The sequence below is a fragment of the Rattus norvegicus genome, chromosome X, assembly GCF_036323735.1.
Source record: "Rattus norvegicus strain BN/NHsdMcwi chromosome X, GRCr8, whole genome shotgun sequence".
NCBI lineage: Eukaryota > Metazoa > Chordata > Mammalia > Rodentia > Muridae > Rattus > Rattus norvegicus.
The window spans coordinates 37,966,969-37,978,012 of record NC_086039.1 but is presented as its reverse complement, the minus strand read 5'-3'; positions in this window follow the sequence as shown (position 1 = coordinate 37,978,012).

Here is an 11,044-nt window from a genome sequence, read left to right as displayed (position 1 = left end):
TTTTGGAAACAGTCAAAGCTAGTAACCAGGATCTTTCAGATGTAATATAGACACAGTCCCCTAGATACTCTTGAGCAGAGGTACCTTTGACACATCTGGAAGTGAGCCAGCTGCAACTGCTTCCTGAGCCCCGATCCTCTCTTCACGAGAAGATCTGCCAGCAGGCATCAGCATTTCAGCCACCATGCTGCTTAGAGCACCTCTGATTATACAGTCTCTAGGTGCCTCAGTTTTCTCCTCCCTGAAATATATGGTGATTGTACAATCTATCTTTGTGTGGTAAGTCTAGAGGTCAGCAAGACAATGAATGCATGTAACAATGAATGCTTAACAAGGAATTGTTGGCCTGTGAATCTGCAAGCCAGGCTGTACTCTGAAGAACAGGCCAGTATGCTTCTGAAACATGAAATTTGCATTCAGACAGGCGACCTTTGCACCGTGCCTATGAATTGTGACTCAGCTTTCCCAGTGTGTTTTCTCAGTATACAATGTGGATGATAATTCGCATCAATAGAAAGTTTGGGCAGGTCTTACACAACAGCTAGTAGAGAGAACTACATTGTGAGACATTGAACTCTGAGGACCCCAAGCTGGCTTACCTGGTGTGAGGTCAAAAATTTAACCATCTGCTGTAAACACCTAGAGTGGCCAAGGCCCTGCCCTATAGTCCACTCTAAATATTCCACTCCCCTCCTGCAGCTAGGTAGGGCATGGCCCCCAGAGAAGGGAAACATCTTAACCCCTGACGTGTTTTCTTCCCCTTGGCACTTGGCACCTAAGGGCCTCATATTGCAAAGTGCCCCTGCTTTCCTTGAGAGAAATATGGATGCTCTTAAGAGGTAGAGTGGGGACGAGAAGATCATCAGTGGGTAAAGTGCTTTGCAACAATGAAATGGGAGACAGGAGAATTCCAGAAGCTGTTAATCCCAAAGAAGGGAGGAGAAAGGCAGCCAACCCAAATCACTGTGGCCAAATTAAGTGATTAAATGAGCACTTTCATTAATGTACAATGGCTGCCTTCCCCCAAGGTGGGGTTCAAGAGATCAGCATTGGACATAGAGAATATAAGGTTTTTATAGCTCAGGGCTAGAGGGTATCCAAATTGAGGGTTTAGCTGGTGAACAGGGTTACAGGAGCAGAACATAAGCGTAACAAGTTAGTCAAAACAGCTTCCTGAAACAAGGACATGTTTGCAAGACGGTCATAACAACTTTTTTGAAACAAAGACATAGTTGCTGTTTCCCAGAACAGGCAGTACAGAACCATTTGTAGTTAAAGTTGCAGGTTGAGCAGAGCCCAATCCGTAAGGAACAGAGGTTTACTCATAAACAGGAATGAACCTACTTTGTCTTATAAGATGCTTTTCCAGCCTAATATGGAAGCAGGATCGTTCATCAAGCTAGCCTGACATAGCCAGCAGTGAGCAACAAAAAGGTCCCTGACTCAAACAAGGTGGGGAGAAGGGGCTAACATAGGGGTTGTCTTTTATCCTCCACAATATCCCCCATAGTACAGGTGCCTGCACTCTCACACAGAAACACGCTCGCGTGCGCGCGCGCGCGCGCGCGCGCACACACACACACACACACACACACACACACACACACACACACACACACCATATACACAGAGGGGGGAAAGAATGCAGGGAGGAACCTGGAGTTTGTTGAGAAGGAAGAAAGCCGAGGAAGCTGACCTTGCTTTTTGTCTGAGTTACTGGACACCCTCAGAACACATGGAGTGGGTTGCTACCAGGGCCACCTGCAACCGTGGGAGAATGAGGTCAGGAACATGCAACAGACAGAGCTGCTTTTCCTCAAGCCTCTGTCCCCACACCACAGCCTTGGGTCAGAAGAACTGCCCAATGCCAGCAGTGCTACAGGGCACTGGCCCCGGACCAAGGCCTACATGCAGCCAACTCCAGCTCCAGTGACTGGCTCTGTGATCACACCTCTGCTTCCCATGGTTCTTGCAAGAGACAAACATATTAATACTTGTAATAGTTCATGGATACCACTTGGTACATAGTAAATGCTAAACAAATGTTAAATTTTACAATATAGGTAGGAGTGAGGCTCCTGGAACATAACAAACATTCAAAGAATTCCTTTTAGAGATAGCCCCAAATGCCTTCTCTCCCCTCCACTCATGGCAGCCAGCTCCTGCTGCCTCTGAAACACTAATAGCTGCATAAGAGGGTGAAGAAACCAGAGTTCCACTCTCCATTTGTAAACTGATTCCTTTCCCACTCAGGAACCCCTGCCTTTCACTGCAATGACGAAGTGCCTGTAAAGTGGACAGGACAGGGTTTGGTTTTCATTTTCTGTCCACTGTTACCAGGCCCGTGTGTAGAACCACCCCCAAGCTCATCAGGCAGCCTCGGGGTTCCCTCCACCCTCGCTTGCAGGAGCTTTGACTCAACCCTGTTTCTTTCTCTCAATTGATCACTCCAAACACCCACACTGGGTGCTTGTGAATCTCAACTCTACATGGAGGGGAAGCCCCAGCAATTCAAGCACCCAGTGAGCACATGCTTTTCCAACCCCTTTGGGGTGCCATCTCTCACTGAGCCCCCTGTAGAAGCTGTCCACTATGCCAGGTGACCAATAGAACTGGCAGAAATCCATTTCCAGTGTCCTCTCTCCCTGGGAGACATTTCAACTGGCAACACTGGGGGTGAGGGCTGGGTGCCTCCAGGGCTCACCGAGGCAGTGGCAGATCTAGGCTATAATTAAACCAGACTGTGAACATATTGTTCATGGAAACCTTAGCAGAATATGAGTCATATTGGCAAAGTGAATCACACGGCCTCAGAGTTTCCATTTATATTTGCTGAATTGGGGGACTTTATACTTCAGTTCAGGATTACTGTCCCCTATTTGTTCTTTTAGCATCAAGGATGGACATTGCTAAGGGGCACTTGAACAGCCAGAAAGAACCTTGAGACTGGGGCAGATACTTATCCTAGACACTTAACATTTCTTTAGCCCTAGGGATTCCTCCCCTGGGGTGGATGGCACCTTAGGCTTCCCAGAGACAGGAAATAAAATAGAGGGAAACCTGACCATTTTGACTGTTGTAATATATATAAAACATTTAAACATAAAACTGGGGAAAGAGAAGGAGATTGAGGTTCTGGACTCAGATAACTCAAATGAAGTCTCATAAATAGCTTTCGGGCAATTCAGAGACCAAGTACCAGGCAGTATAGTGACCACATGCAGCCTCCAACTTCTGCTTAAGCTTTCTGGGTCTCTATTTTGTCCTCTGTGAATCAAGGGCAATGACAATAGCCCTTTCCTCACAGGATGGCTAGAAAATGTTAGCGAGTGATGGGAAGGCTGAGAATGGTGCGTAGAGGACAAGCTGAGGGTCTGCTGTTTTCATCACTGACATCAATGTCACCAGCCCTTCAGTGGCATTACTGAACACCAAGGGAGCTTTGCAGAAAACCATGGTCAGGAGACTGGGCAGAGATGACATTCCCAAGGGAGGGAAGCTGCACCCTATCTGGTCAGTTTTGCTATGAGCGAGGAAACGTTGATTCCACCACGTAATTAACAGCAACCCTGAGCGAGGCTCCTTCATGCATTCCCATGGTTCTCTGCCACTTTGGGCCATGCCAGGCTATGGACTAAGAGTCCCTATAGCCGTGACAAAGCCATTCTCATCACTCAACATATTGGAGGCACTTCAAGTTCTAACACTGTCACTTCATTTGGATCTCTCCAGAGGTGGGGGCCATTCCAATGACAGATTCCCTGGGAGCTATTTCATCTACTCACACCCAACATGCAAGTGGCCTCAGAGAAACAGACCTCTGCTCCAATAAGGAATGGCTTTATCGTCCTATATTTCCTATGCGTTGGACAGTCTTTATGGACCAAGCTTCAAGTGATGAATTAACTTGTTCTCTTGTAATTTATTAATTGGAGATGAGCATAATACCCAGATGAAGTTTCCATTTGGTGTAGGATAAATGGTGTTCCCAAGCTGAAGGAGCTGGGATTCTTGCCAAGAACAAAGAATTGTGACATTTTCATTGGCCCAAGATAATCTTGTTCGGAGCTCCAAGAACATTCTCTGAAAAGCTTATGGCAATATCCAACAGGCTTCCTTTAAGAAAACTTCCATCCCCAATAGTTCAGGGACCCCACAAAGGGATAATGTGGCAGGGTAGGGATGTCCTCTGATCTCACCATAGGATATCCGCACATAATGACATCTGAGCCATGTATTCTTCTGAAAAGGAACGATGCTAGGGACAAAGCCTAGAACACAATTCCAAGGTAGACCACACACTCTGACAATCCAGACTGCACTTCATGGTGATAGTCATTAGTTTCCCCAGAATTGTCACCTATTTAACCCTTTAGACACAGACTCTAAAGTTCTGCCCTTGGTCTGAGAAGCCCCAAATCCCACACTAGGAAAACACATTTCTAAGACAGGAAGTCCAGGACCCTCCTGAGGGACCACCTGGAAAACACATCCAACTGACTTCTCATTCTTCCTTAGCAGACACGGGGGCGCACTGAACACTGGCAGTCAGCTATTCCTACATAAGTGCTTAGCACCTACTCCCATACTCACCTCCTGATATGCTGATCCCCAATGCACTGCTCATTACCTAATATGCTTATCACCTTCTGTGCTCGCCATCTGATAGGCTTACCACACAATATGCTTATTTACCTAGCATGCTCAGTCTGTCCCATCAGAGACCCTAGTTGATGTGCCAGAGCCACCCACCTATGCTGAGCTAAATTGGAGCCCGGTTCTTTAATTAGAAATGCTTGTCCTTGCTCTGAATCCCCAATAATGTGGAAAGGGCACTTGGATTGGAGTCAAAGGATATCAGCTTGACTTTCCGACTCCACAAATTCATCTGTTACCTTTCACTTTAAATGTCATGCAGAAGACCTTTTAGAGCCAGGCACATGCCTGTAATCCCTAGCCCTGAAGAGGCTGAGACAACGTGATTCTGAATTCAAGGCCAGCCTGGGCTGCATAATGAGTTCAAAGTTAGCCCGAGACACACAGCCAAACTCGGTCTCAAAATAAAACAACAAAATGAAAACTTTAAAAATCTCATCAAATGCTGTGTATGGTAGCACTGAGAGGCAGAAGCAGGAGGATTTTCAGTTCCTCCCCAGCCTGGGCTACACAGCAAGGTTTTGTCAAACAAAACAAAACAAAACGAAACAGAACAGAACAGAAAATTCTATTTGTCTAGAGTGTATAGTGATGGGGGTGGTGGGGGTGGTGGTGAGATAAATGGCAATTTAATTAAACCTGAAAAATCAATGCTCTGAGTAAAAGCAAACAAGTCAGTTTATTCACCAAGGGTGATGACATTGAATTTTCCCAATAAAGGAGTCTGTCAGAGTTTAAAAAATTCAGATATATGCTTCTTATAGAAAAAAATGCATAAAATAATAAAAATTCAAAATAAAATGCCCAAGAATTTTTCAGAAAGGAAGCTGGAGAGAAGGCTCAGTGGTGAAGAGCACTGACTGCTCTTCTAGAGGATTCTGGTTTAAGTCTCTCACAGGGCAGCTCACAACTGTCAGCAACTTGAGTTCCAGGGGATCTGACTCCATCTTCTGGCCTCTGCGAGCACTGCATGCATGTGGTATACAGACTTGCATGTGTGCAAAAACACCCATACAAATAAACTAAAAATAAATAAATCTCATAAAAAGTTTTAACTCAGAAAAAAGCATTTAGAAAAGAATAATAAGTAATCAGCAAAAGCAGAGATAGGAAGAAAGTTAAAGCTCAAAATATTCCCCAAAAGGACAGTATATCTATGGCAGAAATAGAATAAAAACCACATAAGTTCCTGAATTCAGATCTCAGCATCCATACAAAAGACTGAATAACACTGTAGGTCTACAACCAGCAGAGTCAGACATGTCACCAGGATTCATTAACCAGCCAGTGTAAATGAATCTATAAGCTCCATGAGAGCTTCCTGAGTGAGAGACCCTGGGTCAAAAAGGTGGCAAGCATTAGAGAAAGACACCCAACGTTGACCTTTGACCCACATATGGATGCATACTTGTATATGTGCACATAGCTACGTATGCATATAGCACACACATACAACAGAAATAAGAACTACATATATCTAACAACTGAAATGTTAGCAAGGGTATAAAATAATGAACACAATTAATAATTTATGGTAAAAGCAAATGCATAGGGTTTTCCTGTGTATGCAAGATATATATAATATTTTTGCTCAAATTCAGTTTCTCCTACCATACCCTCACAACACAAAATAGTCCTGTTACCAGATGTTTGGGGAGGTTCCATGCCCATCAAGAAGCAAGTCTACAGCAGACACCATCTGGGCATTCTCTAATTCAATTCAGTTCCGATGCTAGCTACTGAAAATAGGGTTAGACTCCACAGGCTAAGGGCTCAGTCCCACAGGACTACAACAACCCCCGCACCCAGCTCCAGAAGCCACTCACAAGCACTTCTAACCTGGCAACTATCCATTAGGGTTGCCACAGCCCCCAACTCGGGTTAGATTAATATGGCAGAGTGCCTCCCATAATTCAAGGAAACACAGTTACCGCTTTAATAGAAAAGATGTCACAAGGGATACGGAGAGGTGCACAGAGAAATCATGCTGGGAAGGGCATCCAAGAGACTCTACAGGTTTGGCTTTAGGAAGGTCTCTAAGCCGTGTACTTTGTGGGTTTCCATGAAGACTTCATTACATATGCAGAACTGATTAAAGTCTTGGCCATTAACGAGGAGCTGAGTCCCCCTCTCCTCTCTGGAGCTTGGTGGATGGAGCTAAAAGCCCCGGGACTGTAATCCTACGTCAGTTTTTTTTTTTTTCAGAGCCTAGCTCCCAATCAGGCACTTTCTCAGGCTGAGGGGCAGTGAGCTCATTAGCATGCAAAAGGGCATATCACTGGGAAGATTGAAAGGGTTTTCAGAATTGCATGCCAGTAAATGGAGTGAAAACAAATACACATTTTACGATATTATATATTCTTCACATAAAAAGCATGTATAACCATAGATTGGATTCGTGGCCACAAAGACAGTTAAGACTTCAAGGGAAAAAAAAATCAAACAATGACCACATTTAAATATGGAATCTTTTAAATGGGGGAAAATAAGGAACTTGCTTCCAGAAAACTGAGAGGAAAATCAACAGGAAATTCGTTCTTAGAAAACAGTGTAAAGGGGACCACTTCCCACTAAGGGCAATGCATGCAGTGAAAGCAGTGCTCAAAGGAGATTTTGTAGCCTTGAATGTCTTCATTATTTTAAATAATCTTTACAAATTAAATCTCTATGTCAATCTTTACAAAATTAGAAAAACAGCAAAATTATAACTCAACAGAAATCAGAAGACAATTTTTAGAGAAAAGACCTGAACATGCAGGCAAGGTAGAGCACATCTGTCATCCAAACACTTGGGAAGGGGAGGCCAGACGATGAAGAATTTGAGGATGTTCTTGGTGATACCATTAGTTTGAAGCCAGCCTGGGCTACATAATAAAAGGAAGACTTGGAAATGACTGGGATAAGAAAGAAGTGGAAGGAAATAGCCCCCCATCTCAGAGGGTCAATACACACAAATGCTGGCACTTATGACTGAAGACACAACTCAGTCGGTAGACTAATTAGCATGTACAGAGTCCTAGGTTCTGTTCCCCAGCACCACAGATTGAGGATGTAGTAGCACGTGCCTGTAATCCAATCATTCAGGAAATAGAGGCAAGCGAATCAGAAAGTCCCTGAGTTTTTTTGTTTTTGTGTTCTTGAAGTGCTCCAAAACCACTCATGGTAGAGGCCATTGGAAGAGCAACTTAGAAAGCGTTTTTTGCAGAAACGCCCCGACTCATGACTTTGGCCCATAAGGCCCTGAAAGCCTGGCTCTCCTGTACCTACCTCCTTAAATTTGAGTCAGACTCCTGCTTGGTTTTGCATGTTACTTCCTCAATAGGTCTGTCTAAACACCCACTGACACTACCCTATTTCATTCCCCTTCTATACTAAAGACAAAAAATAAGGCATTGACTGAAACCTGCAATTGCCTTGAACTCCAGGAACAGCAAAGCCTGTAGGGCAGCCCACAGGCCCTGCCCAGGTAAGAGCAAACATCTCCAACAGTGAGGCTCTAATCTGGAGAGAGTCTGTCCTGAGAACTAAAGTGGGTGTTCACAGCTTTAACAGCACACTGGCCCCAGCTTGCAGGATCAGCTGTGAGACAAGGATGAGAAGCATCAGTCTTCACCAGGACTGGTGAAGTATGAACGCCTCTTACTTCTTGCTCTCACTCAGTCCATGTTCTCCTCCACAGCGAGCGGCCCCTTTGGCCACTGTCCACTCTTATTGTAAATGGTACCTATCTTTTACACTCTGTTCTGCATGCCTGGTCTGGATTCTTCCAATGGAGATTGTAAGGACAGAAGGTGGGAAGTGATGTCCTAGTAACAGAACCAGGTGAAAACTGTACAGAAGACTAAAGTCTCACACAGACTGAGTGAGAGTGGACATTGGCCAGAGACATGGCTGTCCAGGTGGTTGGCCCATTTGGATTGCCTCTTAGAGGAAAGGGCAATGGTTTATCATTTCCCTCCCTCTCTTCCCCCCCCTTCCTTTCCTATTTTAAATTAAAAAGCATCCTACTACATAATAATCTTACGTGGCTTAGGGATCTTGGATCCAGGCTTAGATAATTAATAATTAATGACCTCCTGGCAATTCAAGGTGTCACAGCTCCTCCTGAGGCTAGAGGTGTAACTCAGGTCCTGTTCCTCCAACTAGTAATTAGACTCATGAAGTCCTAGTTTTTACAAGCAGTTGGTCATATGGAAGGGTCCAGTCATCATAACATCTCCTACACCTTTTATCTCACTACTTAATTGATCTCTTTTAAATAGTTGATTTGTTTGAGGATCGTGTACCATGTGTTTTGATCATTCTCTCTCTCTCTCTCTCTCTCTCTCTCTCTCTCTCTCTCTCTCTCTCTCTCTCTCCAACTCCTCTTGGATCCACCCCCTTTCCTACCTACCCTACTTAGTGTCTTGTTTCGTTAAGTCACCAATTCCATTTTTTTTTTTGCCTGTATAGTCTTATATGAGGGGCCTTCCACTGGAACATATTTGACTTAGATTCTTTTATTTTTATTTTTTTAAAAACAGGATCTCCCTGTGTGGTCCTGGCTATCCTGGAACTCACTCTGTAAACAAGGCTGGCCTTGATCCCAACATCGATCCATCTGACTCTACCTCCCCAGTGTGAGGATCAAAAGTCTGTGTTGTAGGGGTTGGGGATTTAGCTCAGTGGAAGAGCGCTTGCCTAGCAGGCACAAGGCCCTGGGTTCGGTCCCCAGCTCCGAAAAAAAAAGAATTAAAAAAAAAAGAACGCTGGATGAAAAGTTTGTGTTGTCACACCTGATTTTTGACTTAGATTCTTAATGTATGCTTAGATCATTATTATTTAATATTAAGATAGTGATCCTCAACATTGGGTGTATATTAGACTATATAGGGAACTTTTAAAAATACATAGATCTTCAATTAACCATCTGGACTTAAGAATTCCTGGTTCATACTAATGTGCATCCTAGGTGAGAGATATAGTTTTTATAGATTTCAGCAAATGCAGCATAAAAAGAAGATAAATAGCAAGCAATATCACTGGTGCCCGGTAAAATACACCTCATCCAGATAAATTGGAATTTCAAACTAACAGTGAATACTTTCGTGCATATTTCCCAAATATGAAATAGGGTATAGATCACACTGATAATAACAGCCCTTGGAAGGCTGAGGTAGGAAGGTTGGCAGATTTCAAGTTCGAGGCCAGCCTGGGCTCCATAGGGAGAATTTGTTCCCAAATACAAAACAAATCAAAGGAAAAAGGACACACTTTCATTTAAAAAAAGCACTAAAATCACAAGACATGATTTCAGTTATCAATACTATATTTGACCAATGTACTAATTTTTAATAAATATCAAGAGCTGTAAAAAATTTTGTTGCTATATTTGTTATGCAGTAATACTTTGCATCTGAGAATTGCTGCCCTTAAGATTACTTCTCTTTGAACATTTTGTTCTATCCTGAAGTGGAATTTTTATTCATTTTTATAGCACAAAGTAGTTTTCTTTGTAAAAATAGAATTTCCTATGTGTAAATTCTATGCTACAATAAAAGAAAGCTCCTATCTTAAAAGACAAAAACTTCTCATTGTTTATACGAAATTTGGTTTCCTGGTCATTCTGTGGTTTTGCTAAATGTGACAACTTAAAATAAGAATAAATTAAATTTACTGATATTGTAACTGTGTGGCTCGAAAATGCAAGAGATACTAGAATTAATCGCAATATCTCCCAAGGAGACTAGATAGTAGATACCACAATAACCCAATAAACAGCTTTTTCCCTCTTTTACCCTAACACTAAGTACCTAAAATGCACGTGAAACTGAAATCTCGTTTTCAATCTGTGAAAATATAAAATATTTAGGAATAAGAAAAGAAACATAAGACATAAAAGAAAATAATTGATGAACAAATGATAGATATGCTTGTTATCATAAAAATATAAAATTGTCCAAATGTACTATATACATTGTATTCCATTACAGTTGGAATCTTCTGGAGACTTTTGTTTTGTGTGTTGGTTTTGTTTCTGGAGTTGCAGGCTGGACTGGAATTCATTGTGTAGCTCAAACTTGCCATGAGCCTTATGCATTACAGGCACGAACAGTCACACCCAGCTTAATAACAGTAGCAGGGGTTTTCTTGTAACTTTATAAAGTTTTATTAAGTTTCCTATAGAGAAGTAAATGTCTGGAAATAGCTAAGAAAACTGTAAAGGGCAGTAGAATGAGATCATGGCTGTCTAGCAAGGCACTAAAAATCAAATAAACATATTAGTATGAAAATGGACAAAACTAATAGATGTATCTAGAAAATCTAAATTAAATACTGATATATTTGGGAAATTAGTACATGACCACTACAACCATCCATTTCCAACAGGAGGAAAAATGTGGACTAG